Source organism: Bubalus bubalis, chromosome 13 (assembly GCF_019923935.1).
Source record: "Bubalus bubalis isolate 160015118507 breed Murrah chromosome 13, NDDB_SH_1, whole genome shotgun sequence".
In the NCBI taxonomy this organism is placed as follows: Eukaryota; Metazoa; Chordata; class Mammalia; order Artiodactyla; family Bovidae; genus Bubalus; species Bubalus bubalis.
In genome coordinates, this window is record NC_059169.1 from 13630317 (window position 1) to 13647078 (window position 16762).

Here is a 16762-nt window from a genome sequence, read left to right on the forward strand (position 1 = left end):
GTTGCTAGGAGTCGGACACGACTGAGCGACTTCACTTTCACTTTTCACTTTCATGCATTGGAGAAGGAAATGGCAACCCACTCCAGTATTCTTGTCTGGAGAATCCCAGGGACAGAGGAGCCTGGTGGGCTGCCGTCTATGGGGTTGCACCGAGTCGGACACGACTGAAGCGACTTAGCAGCAGCAGCAGCAGCAGTGGATCAGATGGGCATCAGACCACCAAATAGTGACCACGACCTTTGTTTGATGCAAGTTTAGCTTTGGGAAGTGCTTTGGAGCTTCTTCCTGGTCCAACCACAGAGCTGGTCATTGCTGGTTGTCATATGAAATCCACTTTTTATCGCATGTCACAATTCAATTGAGAAATGGTTCCTTGTTGTTGTGTAGAATAAGAGAGAACAGCACTTCAAAACAACAATTCTTTGATTTTCCATCAGCTCATGTGGCAACAATTTATCAAGCTTTTTAACCTTTCCAATTTGTTTCAAATGCTGAACAACCATGGAATGGTTGACGCTGAGTCCTTCGCAACTTCTCATGTAGTTGTAAGAGGATCAGCTTCAATGATCCTCTCAGATGTTCATTGTCAACTTTCGATGGCCAGCCACCATGCTCTTCATCTTCAAGGCTCTCATCTCCTTTGAAAACTTTTTGAACCACCACTTGCACCGCTTGTTAACAGTTCCTGAGCTAAATGCATTGCTGATGTTGCGAGTTGTCTCTTCTGCTTTATGATCCATTTTGAACTCAAATAAGAAAATCACTCAAATTTGCTTTTTGTCTAACATCATTTCCCTGAGTCTAAAATAAATATAAAATACACAGCAAGTAATAAGTCATTAGCAAAAAAAAAAAAAATAAAGTGAGAAATGCACATTTAAATGATGTATAACATAACCACATTTATGTATGTATTCCAATATCAAACAGCAAAGTTCAACAATGCAAAACCAACATGACTTTTGCACCACCTGAGATATTTAGGGGGACTCAGTTACCTTTTCTCACCTTGTCATCTGTCATCCTTTTCTCTCAGGGTCTCAATTTGCAGCATCAATTGGCTTTACAGGGCATTTTTATAGACAAAATCCACTGCCTCCCAAATGGAATTTCTGGGGTCCGCTGTTAAGATCATATATTTCCTCCCTGCTATGTTATATTTGAAATGGCATTGGGACACAAGTGTACAAAAGCTGCTAGTTGAAAATGGGAGGCAGCGGGATGAGATAGAGAACAGAGTTTAAGATGAAGAGATCAGCAGAGCAATGAGATCAAAAGTTGTCTTCAGGGCAGAAAGGAGAGAGAAGACGCAAGGGCGCTGACCCTTTAGAACACAGGTGGAAGGAATGCAGCCAGAAATCAAGAAAATTTTCAAGAAATACACAAAAGGTTATAAATGGAATTTAGAAAGATGGTAACAATAACCCTGTGTACGAGACAGCAAAAGAGACACTGATGTATAGAACAGTCTTATGGACTCTGTGGGAGAGGGAGAGGGTGGGAAGATTTGGGAGAATGGCATTGAAACATGTAAAATATCATGTATGAAACGAGTTGCCAGTCCAGGTTCGATGCACGATACTGGATGCTTGGGGCTAGTGCACTGGGACAACCCAGAGGGATAGTATGGGGAGGGAGGAGGGAGGAGGGTTCAGGGTGGGGCACATATGTATACCTGTGGCGGATTCATTTTGGTATTTGGCAAAACTAATACAATTATGTAAAGTTTAAAAATAAAATAAAATTAAAAAAAAAAAAAGAATAGGTAGCTACATCAATTAAACTGGATGACAAATGTTAGGATGAGTCTTGCCAAAGATTTCAAGATAACTACTACTATAGCCTGCTATAGAAAATATACATGTGTGTGTGCTTGGAACAGAAATATAGGCAGCCCTCACCTGAATCAATTCTTTTCTGAAAATATGTTACACAGCAATTTTTGGCGGGATGCAAGCCTATCACACTGTTATTTTAATTGGGAAAATTAACATGTTCCCACCTCATCCAAACACCCATCCAGTTTCCCCAAATATCAATAAAACACCTGCAAACATGCATATAGCAATCCAAGTCCACCTAAGATTTCTGAATGATATAAATTAGATCATTTCAAACACCAATTACCCAATTCTTTAACACATAATGAAGTGTTTGGAGGACATGTCTGCATGCAGTACATAAGAAATCCCTTCTTATACTAACAAATGGGAATTATGTTTCACTTTTACATGTGCAAGGAATACATACTGTAATGTAAGTAGACATGACATAATATGTTAGAAATACTAAAGATCGTATCTACATTAGACCCTGGTTGGAAATGCTCCCAGATGCTGGCAGAAAGGAACTCAGATTCAGGAAGGGGCCAATACTCCGGCAAAAGGGTGAGGAAGATCCTTAGAGAAAAATGCAAAAGAATTTTTTGGCTATGCTGGGTCTTGGTTGCAGCCTTTGGGATGTTTAGTTGCAGCATACCGGATGTAGTTTTCTGATCAGGGATCAAACCCGGTCTATGTCCATTAGGAGCATGGACTCTTAACCACTGGACCACCAGGGAAGTCCTGCCGACACCTTTCAACAACCTGCGCAAAGACTACAGCCCCCTCACTCTACATCCTCTGGCCTGATCTCAACAACAACAAATGGTTTTCTTTTACACGTAAGGCACATTGATTACGGTGAGATGTTGATTCAGACGGTGAGTTTAGGGGAAAAAAGGACTACAAATCCTTATGGCAAATATTTGAATAATGGAAGCTTACATACACCTGTGTACTTCAAAGGGAAAACAAGACTCTAGAGAATTAGATAACCTTAACTATTCTCGTGTTATATCAATTCTGAATTAAATCCACATTTTAGGCTTTTCTCTCTAAGGGATTAATGTTACAGAGTTGACATAAAGTGAGAACACAGCTGGAAGGTATGTTGGAAACACAACTAACCCTATTATTATACCTAAAGGGATTACATAAAATTAAAAGCTTCCTCAAATTCACTAAATATACTGAAATATTAAGCCGTAGTATGTAGTTTAGATTCCCAAATTCAATAAAATTATATACCATAGATTCTCAGCTTCAATCATATTAAAATATGCTCTGTTACAGATGAATTGATAAAAGAAATGTGATGCACACATGTGTGCACACACACACATACACTGGAACATTATTCAGCCATAAGAAAGAAGGAAATCCTGGTATTTGCAACAACATGGATGGACCTTGAGGGCATTATGCTAAGTGAAGTAAGTCAAACAGAGAAAGGTAAATACTATATGATCTCACCACTTACAGGTAGAATCTAGAAAAAGCTGAATTTTTAGAAAGAGAGAGTAGAATGGTGGTTGTCAAGGGCTTGCGGGTGGGGGAAACAGGAGAGATGTTGATCAAAGGGTACAGACTTCCAGGTATAAGTTGAATAAGTCCTAGGATGTAATATACAGCATGGTAACTATGTTTAACAGTACTGTATTGTATACTTGAAAGCTACTAAGAGGGCAGATCTTAAATGTTTTCACCACCAAAAAAAAGATAATTATGTGAGGTGAGAGCTTCTCTGGTGGCTCAGTGGTAAAGAATTCGCCTGCAATGCAGGAGACACAGGTTAGATCCTTGTGTCGGGACAATCCCCTGGAGGAGGGCATGGTAATCCACTTCAGTATTCTTGCCTGGAGAATCCCATGGATAGAGAATCCTGGTGGTCTATGATTCATAGGGTCGCAAAGAGTCGGGCACGACTGAAGCAACCGAGCATGCACGCACGCATGTGAGGTGATGTGAACTAACCTTATTGTCAATAATCATTCTGCAATATTTATGTGCATCAAATCATCCCATTGTATACCTTAAACTTACAAAATGTCCTATGTCATTTGTATGTCAGTAAAGCTGGGGAGGGGAATAGGTCATGTTATGTTATCATCTGATAACACCTACTTGATGTTGGCAGTTCAACGTCATTCACTTCAAAAGAGGAAGGAAAGTAGGAAGGGTGGGAGGCGGGGGCGGGGTGGGGTTAGCTGCATTCAAGCAGGTGTTTCCCCCAGAAAGTCCTGGTAAGCAGACACCCTGCCACCAAAAGGAAAGAACCCAAGAACTGGGGAGGCGACCTGGGTGCAGAACGAGAAAGAAAAGTTCTTCTGCAAAATTTTTCTTAGAAGTTAAGATATAGGAAAAAGAAGTGTCTGATTCGTTTTCCAAAATGTAGCTTTCTCCACCAGGGAGTAATGAAAGACAGAGTAATCTCTCTAAAATCTGTCTAAATCTCTACACATCCTCACAAAAATGGGAATACTTTGCTCTAGATTTTTCTTTTTTATGCAACCCAGGCCTCCAGGTTGGTTTTTAGCAGACACTAAGCAAAATCAATTACCATTGCCAAGAAATAGTCCCACTGAAAAATTGTTTTTGAAGCCTGTCACATCTTTCACACTATCTGGCCCATAAAGTTATAAATCCTCTCCCAATAGAAATCCATTCCATCGTAAGGAAGAAGCTCAAGTTCTGTGCAGCTCACTCTTCTCCGGGGATCCAAATACAATTTCACTCTTCTGTTTTTAAATATCTTGAAAATTCCTTACATTTGCTTAAAAGGGCAGATTAAAGTTCCCTACACACACATACACACACACACGAGAAATAACAGTGAGTTTAGATAAACTACAGGGGCAGCTTCTATAGTAAATATTTCAATCAAGTCTATATTTGTAAATCTTTTCTGAAGTATCTGCCTTAAAATCATGTAATCTAAAAACCAGGGTACAGAAATTGACATCAATAAGCCATATCATCTCTCATTCCACAGGACTGCCCCCAAGCCACAGCAAAAAGGTAGCTGCCTAACCATTTTCTAAAATAACCACCGCAAATGTCCTTGATAATGTATTTCAATGTTTCAACCTATTAGGATCAAAAAAGTTCATCCTGATAGCTAACCCAATTTTCTTCAATTGCAAAATAATATCATTCTCAGGCAAGGAGAAAAGAAATGAGAAAAGATTCTGAGTCAGAGGACTGACTATATTCTATATTTGCTGTGTGACTTCATGCAAGCTGTGGGTCTCTGTTTCCCAACTATTAAAAGAAATTACTGGACTAGATTGCATTTAAAGATATGGTACTGCTCTGAGAGAGAGTAACTAACTGGCTTGTACAAGCCAAACAAAAGTCATTCATATATGTATTATGATATATATAAATCATATTTTAGAGAGCTTTCCTTTACTTAGATTGACTAACCCTAATTCTTTTTTAATATTTCCTAAATTCTATTCAGTGTGTTTGTTCTTATAGAGAGCAGTATTTTTGACATATTAACTGATGCAGTTTTTCTGTCTAATCAGTTGATCCTTCAACCACAGGAATTTGAATTGTGTGGTTCCACTTATATCCAGATTTTTTTTTTCAATAGTAAATACAACAGCACCACACAATTCCCTGTTGGCTGGATCCAGGGATGCAGAATCCCAAGAAATACACAGGAACCATAGATAAGGAGATTGGCTATAAGTCGCACGTGGATTTTTAACTGTGTAGAGGGTCAGCACCCCTATACTCTTCCCCAAACCCTGCTTTCCAGGTTCAGCTGTATTTCTTATTAGCCCAGGACATTCTTCCACTCCCACATTATTGCAATCTAGGAGACAGGTAGACTTTTGGAGAGAGTCAAAGAAGCAAATTCTTGGACTTTTGCATCTAAAAAGCCAAGGAGCTAGCATGCATAAGAGACCTACTTGAGAAAAGAATACGCTGTTTTCCAAACCAACCAGGAGACTACTACAATTTGCACAGGCTGTCTAGGAACCCTAGATAAGTCCAGGGTTCACGGGATAGATGAGGAAGTGGGGGACCTAGACCCCTAATCCTTATAATCAAACAAAGAAGATTTGGCGTAAACCGCAGGGACCAACACATATGGTCCATGGAGAGGACCAGAATGGACCTTCATGTCTTGGCATCTGCAAGGTCCCTAGAAATTAGTTGGAACATATGAAAAAGCAGAAACCATAGACTAACTGGGGAAACTTTGGATTGACAGCTATTACCCTGAATTGTCAAAAGACTTGAAAGGGAAAAAATTAAGTTACATCTGTTGGAGGCCCTAAGGCTTGGGTCTTAATGCCATACCATTTATACACTTTTCTGACTGATTCAATTCTCTGAATCTTGCATAAGTAGTAAGGTCCAAACTAGACATGATGACCAAGGAGCTGGCTCTAAGTCAAGTCCAAAAATTACTTCATTGTTTGCAATGTCATGTGTTGATTGCAAACCATGACTGAAAGCTCTATTTCAATCATCTGAGATGATTTAGCAATAACACACAAAATTAGCACCACAGTAGCTGATCTCATTCATCTAAGTGGCTTATGGAGTAAAATTTCACCACTGCTGGAAGAGATTAAAATTAATGTTCAGTACATGCTGTGACTTCCTAGCATAGACAAGTGAATAACATTTCAAGTTAATAGGTATTAGCAGCAACAACAATTTTATTTTCAAACACAGCTATATCTACCTTAGAGAGAAAATGCAATATATCCAGATTTCCCTTGAGGGAAACTGACAACAGTTCATTATCAATGTACAGAATATACCATATTTGGCAGACTTCTGTTACGAGCCACCCATAGACTTCAATCCCTAGCAGAATGCACCTCAATAATTAGCACCAGAGGCTTCAAATTTCAATTCCATTTCTTCTAGTAAAAATTTAAAACTAGCTTATAATCCTTTTCCCACCTGTAAATTACCTAGAACAAGATTAAGAACACACTTCATTTTTTTCCCTTTGATTAATACCAAAATAGAATATTTAACAACTCAATTTGCTTTGTATTGTGATAGGAATAAGCATTTCTGATTCATTACAATGACACCTCCTATTGCTGCCCCCACCTCCCCACCCGCTGCCAACGCCTGGGTAAAACTTTTAGGAAATCAACTGCATCAGTTAAAAGTAAATCAGCACACCCTGATTGCTTTAACATAGTGGTCATAATTTTTTTTTTAAATCCCTGCACTCTGCAATTGCTCCAAGGATTTGTATTACAGAACTGATTCTGATATCATAAATTCATTTTAGCATAAAGTTATTAGAACAAAGTGATCACTCTGTCAACCCTCCTCCCTATTCAGTACACCTCAAAGGTTTCTAATGTCACAGAGCTGCAGTTTAAGAATTTGCAAGATTGAATTCATATCACTGCAATCATAATGATGGAGGCTAAAAAAAAAAAATTCCTACCACTCAGAATAATTACTGTTTTTTCATTGACCCTGCATGTAAGAGTGATGTAATTTCCCCAAAGGAATTGTTTAAAATACTGTGCTAAAGTTCAGACCAGCTTTTTAAACCCACTTTATTATCTCCCTACATTCATTTGAGTTTGAACAAATTAAGATTCTCAAGGGGCCCTTTTTCACTTTGTTTATCCTGAAGGCCATAACTTTCATATAAAGGCTTATAGGAAGGAGATAATGACATTTTCAGAATCTAGGCAAACTTCTCTTCTCTGCCTCCCCTAAGAAACATGAAAACTTTTTAAGGGACTGATTGGTACAGCTAAGCCAATTTATTTTTAAACCTAGGTTCTCAGAGAAGTCAAATATAAGCATGATAATATTAACCAACTTGACAAGTACCCTGGGGAAAATTTACACTCATAATTTTTTTAAAGAGCCTCTAATATCTTCCAAAGAACTATTAATCTGTATGGAAAGATGCTCATACTTAAAATAAAAGCTATTGTGACTGGATGTAGCTGAAAAGACTCCACAGTCCCACCCTCATGATGCTCACAAATTTAAATGATTGTCTAATTAAACAAGCAACAGCTATTAGCAGCCTTGTCAATTATTTAAAAGTCTGACAGCTTTGTTGTTCCAAAAAGGGCTATCCTATTCCCAAAAGGCCAGTCAACAGACTGGTATCACCAAAGCAGTTTAACAAAAAGTTTCATTAATCAAAATAATTCAGCACGTGGTAGATGGAGATACCATACAATGGCTGAGCATTAACGGCCCAGCACCTTAAGCACATCAATGAAATGCCTTTTAGGATCACATTCAAGAAACAATCAGCCAGAAAAAATGGAACTTTTACCACTAACAATTATCATACAGATTTTCACTGTCCAATACGGTAGCTACTAGCTACATATGGCTATTAGCACTTGAAATGCACCCAGTTCAAATTAAGATGTGCTATTAATGTAATATACACACTGGGTTTTGAAGACAGTACCCCAAAACACCCAGGATATAAAATATCTCTTTAATAATTTTTGTATTGATCACAGATTAGAAAGATAATATCTTAGATAAAATGATTTAAATAAAGCATAGTAACATTAATTCCAACTTTTTGTTTTACTTTTGTTAATGTAGCTACTAGAAAAATAAAAATTACCTAAGTGACTTGCATTTGTCATTGGTGTTCTTTTTCTCCTGGACATGGCTGGTATAGAGGACAAGTGGCATACTGGTACTTGTGTGAAAAATTCACAGAGTGGCTGACCTTTAAAGGATCCAGAGGACTCTGAAGATGGAATTAGGAGGAGAGAAAGACATGTGCCAGAAAGATGCTGGAATATTAAATGCTAGGGGCAGAGGAGAGATTGGCCTGGAAGCACATTTGTGGGGTTTGGACATTTGAGTTGAAATAAAGTTCTGAAGTCAGGCAGGGGGGGACACACACACTTTTCCTAACTTCTCATCTCACTTCTGCTTTACAAACTCAGTGTGAGAGACACCACAGGGAAGTACAAGGTAAGTTTATAGCATCTTCAATGGAAAAGCAATAAGTTAAAGTTCCATCTGCCATTCCTGAAAGTAATCTTTGGTAAATGATATATCATCTCTGCCTCAAATTACCCTATGGTCCCTTAATATTATGTAATTTCTAGAATTTTTAAGGTCAATGCTATCTATTGACTTGGAGAATTTCCTTCCAATAAACATGTGAAGACTCTCACATACCAAAGAGATTGATACTACTCTAGGATCATGGTCAGCCAATCTGCAGACAAACTTCCCAGCCACTGGTTGAAGCTCCCATCTCCATAGCAGCTAGTTTAAACATTAAACTCTCTTTGGATATTCTTCCCGACTCCACCTGCCCTCTCATAAATGGCTTAATTCCGGTCCCATAGAGACAACCGACAAACCTACATTTAGCAAGCCTTTTTTTGCTTCCTTTCTTCGTTACGCTGGTGAAGGTACTGATACCAAGACCTTTGAATAATGACGCTTCTGGAGACCTAACCTCCTTTCTCTTTTCATCCTAAGCCAGTAGTTCTAAAACGTTTATTGTCATGTACCTGCTAAAATGATTTTGAAAAATCTTTCTAATATTTTTAAGTTGACATCCAAAAATTACCATCTAATTGGGTACTAGATATCATTGGCAAAGGATATAATTGCCTCTGCTTTGTAAATTTTGTAGCCACGTTAAAAAATACAACAGGTACTTCATTCTTTTAAATATGTCCAATGTTTAAAATGTGTGAAATCACTAGTGATTTTATTCCCACCTTCATCCAGTTAAACAAATACATGAATAAGCTCTTCTTTAACATCAGAAATTGTTATATCATTCTTTTCAGTCTTGGAACTTATTATTCTGTTCTATTGTGCCAGCAAAATTTCAGTCTGATGTGATATATTTTATGCTTGAAAGTCTTTTATTGATCACCTTATCATACATCTCTACAAAAAAATATGTTGGTAAATTTAATTTTTTTAATCTCCTGGAACCATAAGTTTGTAAGTGATAACATTTTTCTTCTGGATTGAATTCTCATTAAATTACCATTACGTGCAATTGATAAACACAATGTAACATATTTTATATTTTGACATATTTATTAATTATATCAAAGAGCATTTATATGGAACTATTAATTAATTAAAATGAGGTTTTTTTTCAATTATTCCATGGGTCCATGGGTAATATAACTTATTGCCAGAATTAGACAATGTTCTACATCAGGTTTGTTTTTCATTTTTCATGGATGTGCCTAGAACATTCTTTACATAAATAGGTAGATAGAAATGCAAGGATTTTATTACAGCAATGTCACTCAATTTTTTAAACTCCTGAGTTAAATGCCAAAAACCAAATAGTCACCTAGCATTCAAAATGATTTTTGATAATCTATCAGCTGACATTTCTATTAGACATTCCTTTCATTTCATGAAAGGCAAAAAAAAAAAAAAAAAAATTACTGGAGTTACAAAAGAATTCATACCCTTTTTTACCCATTTGGGTTAGTCACTTTCTCCATATAAATGCTCTTGCTTTTACATGGGGCTCACAGAGGAACCAGGAAGAGTGAGGATGAAGAATGAATTGCAGGTCTCCCCTTCTTTTGTCAACGGGAGAACCCTGTGAAAGGAGATGGATGTAAGAAGAATCTACTTGACCACAGAAGGCTATTCAGGAACACTGATCTTAGGAAGACAACATATGGAACTTGAGGACCTAACAACTGGATTCGCTTAAAATTACACTATTTGTGTGCCCACAGAAACCTTGGAGTCTTTACGCAGCACAGGTACCTCAGTTAGAAGAGGTACCTTCAGTACCTACAGCTGTAGGCCTTTCACTGATTCCCATAACTTCACCTACAATATGTCTAAATGCTGATAACTTTCAAACATACCTCTGGTTAGTCTACTTTCTTGAGATTCAGAACCACCCACCTACTGACCTACTGGCCATTCTACCTCATCAGCACTTCCTAACCCTATCCACTTGCCTTTATCCCCAACACCCACCCCCATCCTTGCCCAAGAAAGCCACCACGCTTTCTTACCTGGATGCTGTATTAACACCCTCCCTCCCTCATCTCCCTGCATCCAGGTTTATTTCCTTCTCACTCATTCTCCACACTATAGCTAGAATAGTTCAAAGCAGGGGTTGTCAACCTCCGGGATCTAATGCCTGATGATCTGAGGCGCAGCTGATGTAATAATAATAGAAACAGAATGCACAATAAATGTAATGTGCTTGAATTATATCCCAAGGCCACCCCCCCACCCCCAGTCCCTGGAAAAATTGTCTTCCATAAATCGGTTCCCTAGGGCCAAAAAGGTTGGGAACCACTGGTTAAAAGGATAAAAAAAAAACTGGACCATATTCTGACCCTCCTTAAAATCTTTAGAGGCATCCCAGCATTTAGATTCAAGCACAAACGCTGGGAAAGACTGAAGGTAGGAGGAGAAGGGGGCACATCACTGACTCGATGGATGTGAATTTGAGCAAGCTCCAGGAGTTGGTGATGGACAGGGAGGCCTGGCGTGCTGCAGTCCATGGGGTTGCAAAGAGTCAGACATGACTGAGTGACTGAATTGAACAAACTCCTTTGTTATTATGCATAAAGTAATTCAAACCCATTCTCAATCCATCTCCTGGGCATATCTCTGCCACTTTTCCTAACACTCCAAGCTCCAGCCAGTCTGGAGCCAGTTTCCATTTTCCAAAGGCGCCAGGACCTAAAACTACACACATGCTCTTTCCTCTGTCCTCTTTGCCTGCTGCTGCTGCTGCTGCTAAGTCGCTTCAGTCATGTCCGACTCTGTGCGACCCCAGAGACTGCAGCCCACCAAGTTCCCCATCCCTGGGATTCTCCAGCAAGAACACTGGAGTGGGTTGCCATTTCCTTCTCCAATGCATGAAACTGAAAAGTGAAAGTGAAGTCGCTCAGTTGTGTCCAGACTCTTCGCAACCCCCTGGACTGCAGCCTACCAGGCTCCTCTGTCCATGGGATTTTCCAGGCAAGAGTACTGGAGTGGGGTGCCATTGCCTTCTCCACCTCTTTGCCTGACTCCTACTTAAATGAAAGCTTAGTTTTAATTGTAACTTTCTCCAAGAGGCCTTCCCTGATCTCCATGAGGTAGAACCTGCATAGATGAATGCTCTCCGTACTCTTAATTCCTCTAAGCTACATATACCACATGTCATTGGAGCAACCTGTTCAATGCTTCGTTTCACCTTGAAATTTTCAACTTTATACTGCAAGAACTGTATCTACTTTATATACCTAGTACTAACCCTGAAATATCTTCTATATCTAGTACTGTGCCTGAAATATTATGAGTGCTACATAAATGGTTGGTCAATAAGACATCTACTTATTAATTCATAACCATAATTTTATTATAGGTATAGTCATCAGTCCTTGACCCAATTATTTGTATGTAATTCTCCTTTATCTCATGAAGGCAAGTTCAGAGTTCCTTTCTGATGACTCAAAAAAAGCATCAAATATTCCAAAGTGACTAAATATAGAGATCTGAGCACCAAGAATTTACCTGTCTATTGTGTCAAAGATGCCGTTAGGGAAAAAGCCAGTATTCTTGAAAGGACCCTGATTGTAGCTTTCACCATTATCCCATTTAGATATAATCATGTCATTCATCAACACAGACCCGGGTAGGAATATTATTGATTTAAAGGTTTTTCTTCCTTGAATGCTCTACCAAGGCTTAAAACAGAAGTTATTAATTTCTGACAAATTTCCATATGCTATACTCATGTCTGCCTTGCCTCCTATATATAAAGTCTTGTGTGATAACATTCATTATTTTTATCTGCACACTCACAGTAATTGACTATTAAGTATTTCAAATTTCTTTTGTACAGTAAAAACAAGCCAAAACAAATGTATAATTGGCTTTAATAAAACAAATGAGTGCACTGCAAAAAGTATTGTGTTTGCTAAGAATACAGTTAAATTGCATTCTTTAACAGTGTTTGCCTTATTAAACCACCCATTATGATTGCCTTTATGGATAGCATCTTTCATATAAAGTAGTGCAATATGATAAGCCAACTGCTACTAAATGATTGATTTCATTTATGTAGCCAGATGAAGGGATGTCTTTCATATGAAAACTGTAAGGCATAAGACAGTCATCAGGGGAATTCTCTGATAATCAATAAGCATGTCATGAAAATAACCTTCCTCTTAACCACTTCCTTGGTGTGTACTCATGGACTCACTTGGTATGTAGTTACCGAGGACCTAATATCTATACAACCTTTCTCAAGTTTAATGCCTTCGTGTTTTCTGTACTATACTCTCTCCTAGGTAGTTTTGTGAATTCTATTTTTGAGTCAGGTTGCCCAAAAGATTTTTTAAGTATAAGATCTCCCACAAAAGTTAGAGAATACTGAGCTCCTGGCATTTTTTCCCCAGACCTTTCCATTGCCCTCTTTCCTCATACCCGCAAAGATATAATCATTTTGTCATTTTTCAAGTTCTAAACCTCACTGTTACATTTTCCGTTTCCCATATCGTGCTGCCAATCCTTACCACTTATCCTGTGTCACCCAGGCATCACAGTAATCATCTTACAATCTGGATCATTTTTATCCTTTCTTTTCACATCATCGACACCAAATAGAATCAACACTTGGCAAACAGTCATCTATTCATTCTGTTCACAAATACCTATTGAAAACACACTATGTACTATGCACAAGCACTGTGCCAGGAACAGGGTAAAACACGGCCCAGAGGAGGCTTTGGTTTTATCCTTGAGAGCTTCCAGCCTAGCAGACAAGACACCGAACAAATACACAAATATATATAATTAGAGATTATAAGTGTTATTAAGAAAACTGAAATAGTTCTGGGCTGGAGAATAATAATGACAAGAAGATCAACTCTTGTCAGAAGGTTAGAGGAAAGCCTCTTGGAATTAACTACATTTAATCTGAGATCTAAAAAAATGAAATCTCAGTAGCAAACTAGATAGAGGCACACAATGAGGTAGGGATGACAGACCAAAGAACCTTCTTGCCCATAGTAAAGAGGCCACAGTTCATCCAAGCAGCAAAATGAGATTTAACTTTAAAAAAGCAAGCACTTTTGGCTGAAGAATGAATGAAAGGGGGCAAGAGTGGGAGCGGGGTCAGTCTGGGGACTGCGGCAGTCATTCAAGTTAGAGACTGTGTGATGTGGCTTAGAAAACAGATGACAGTAATAGATGGTTCTGAGATATATAGAAAGTGAAAGCTATAGATCTGGGTGATAAATTGGATGTGAAAGGTGAAAGGGACAACGTAAGGATGACTCTCAGTGTTTTTCTCAAACAATTGGGTATATGGTGGTCCTCATGGAGATAAGGCAGACTGAAAGAGGGACAAATTTGGAGGAAGACAAAATTCAAGATTGTATTTCAGACATGAGATACTTGACAAGCCTGTAAGACAATCAACTGGAGATGTCAAGATGGCAGTTTGAGACAATGTTAAACTCATGGTGACAGAGTGAAATCCGTAAGAGAGAAAGTGTAGGGAAGGAAGAGGGGAGAGAGTCCCACATTTAATGGGCAGGAACACCAAAATTTTGTAACAGAGGAGTGAAAAATCATCAAGGGAGAGAAGGAAAAAGCCAGAAAAAAAAAAAGTCCAAAGTTAAAGAAATCAAAATGAGATTGTATTTCAGGAAGGGAGTGCTCCAGAGAATCCAGTGCTGAGTGAACTCTCAGATCAAAGAGAGCAAAGATGAGGCCACTGAATTGGGCCAATTGAAGGTCATTTGTGACCTTGAGAAGAGCAGTTTCAGCTGAGTGTTCAGTTAAACAAGAGTGGAGGTGAAGCGTTAGAATTTGTGTAGACAATTATTTTAAAGGAGGGTGATTATCAAGAAAACAGGAAAGGAGCAAATGATTGAGAAGAATAGGGGACCCAAACTTTTCAGTCTGATTTTACCCACTGATCGGGAAGTGAGGAAAATATTAATGAGGCAAGGTGAAGGGAGAAGGCAGAGAAGAAAGGCCTGCAGAAGGAAGAAAATTAGAGCTAGAGTCCAGTGGAAAGTAAAAGCACTGGAGTTGACAGAAGGAGGGATGCTGTGTGCTGTGTGTAGTTGTGGAGACTCTTGGGGACTCGGAGTCTCTTTGAGACTCCATGTATGGTAGCCTGCCAGGCTTCTCTGCCCATGGAATTCTCCAGGCAAGAATACTGGAGTGGGTTGCCGTTTCCTCCTCCAGGGGATCTTCCCAACCTAGGGGTTGAACCCGTATCTTCTGCATCTCCTGCATTAGCCCGTGGATTCTTTACCACTGCACCACCTGGGAAGCCCCAGAAGGAGATTATTTCCCCTATAATACTAAGAAAGACATATGTAAGTGAGTGTACAGATTTGGTAGTACGAAGACAAATAAGTGTCTCCCTGATGGCTTCTGTCTTCTCAATGAGGTTAGAAGCAGGGTCACCAACCACAAAAGATGCATGAAATGTTCTAAGAGATTTGAGGAGGGCAGGTGGTAGGAAACAGCCATTCAGAAAGTGGGAAAGTGAGTCTGCTAGAGAAATACAGTAAGAGAGCAGTGGAGCAGCGATGGACTATTTGAGGTTTGTGATCATGCATTTAAAAATAAAGTTATACCAGGCTGCCCTCCTACGTGTTTTTTTAATCTAGGAATATTCAACTGCTTGGACACGGGGAAGGAGACAGTGAATAGCATAGTCATAGGATCAGAATTTTTCTCGAGATGAATAACAGAGGGAGAAAGGTAAAAAAAGTTGAGGGATTTTTCAGGAAAGGTAATTGGGTACACAGCCATGGACCCTCAACTGGATAAGGAGGAAAATGAAGAGAGTACATTGGAGGTGATGGGTGGACTGTGAGAATGTATTCAAACAAGAGATGCTTGCTTCAAAAGGTAGAGGAACCAAGCTGGATGAATGGATGGATGTTACAGAGACTGAGGAAATAATACTGACACGGTTCAGGGAGAGGAATAAGACTATGAAAATTAGGAGCTAAAACTTCCAATGAATGAAGATGGGTGACCAGAAGATCAGTAACAGACGACAGCACAGACTTGGGGTGAAAGCAGTCTGTCTATTTGGTGTAACACTCAAAGGATCAGGGGTTTTAATGTTGGGAAAGGGAAGGCTCAGTCTAAAAACAGTAAGCCAGAACAAGGGGAAAACAGCCCATGCCTCCCCATGCCTTTCTTTAAAAAAAAAACTGTTTTGGTCTTTGTATAGAAACAGGAATTTATTTGCCACAAAGGATGATCCTACCATACCTCTGCTGGAATCAGGACATGGCCTTCTCTTTCCTGATTCTATGTTTGGCCCCAAAGCTATCTCTCCTATATTTGAGGTACTTGGCCTATGAGTGAAAAAGCAATTTCCGCTTGATGGGGCTATAATAGACCACCTTCAGACATCAAATGACTGTGTACCCTACACAGGATGAATTCTTATCTTGTAGATCAACCACAGGACTTCTTAAAAGGCAGATTTCCAGACAGTCCTTCCTTTACTATACATTTTTCTCTTAGTAAACATAATGATAAAATATCCAATATCCATCCACACATTCATATAAATATTTCTTGCCGTATTGTACCAACAGTTGGGTTTAGGAAACTACGTCTTTTCCACTTGGTAGCCTATCATAAAGATTTTCCAACAACATTAAATCTTTTCTACAACAGAATATTAACAAATGCATTGTATTACGTTGGATAAATCAGCTGAGATTTAGTTAAGCAATGTGCTTTCATTATATGTCTAGGTTGTTTCCAAATTTGATATAATAAATAAAGCTGTAATAAACACCTATAGGCATAAATCTTTGAAGACATCTCTAATTATCATTGTCTATAATCAATCCCTTGAAGTAGTATAATGTAGTAACAGAAAATGGATGCTTTCGGGGTTTTTGAGACATATCATCCAATCATCTTCAAAGAAAGTTTGTACAAGTAGCATCTAGGGCTTCCCT

At 38.7% G+C, this 16762-nt stretch overlaps 1 protein-coding gene across 1 annotated transcript in view; it reads right to left on the bottom strand.

Moving 5' to 3' along the window:
• Window positions 1–16762, bottom strand: part of HS6ST3 (heparan sulfate 6-O-sulfotransferase 3) — a 727486-nt gene that overhangs the window by 547938 nt on the left and 162786 nt on the right. The window lies entirely within an intron of this gene.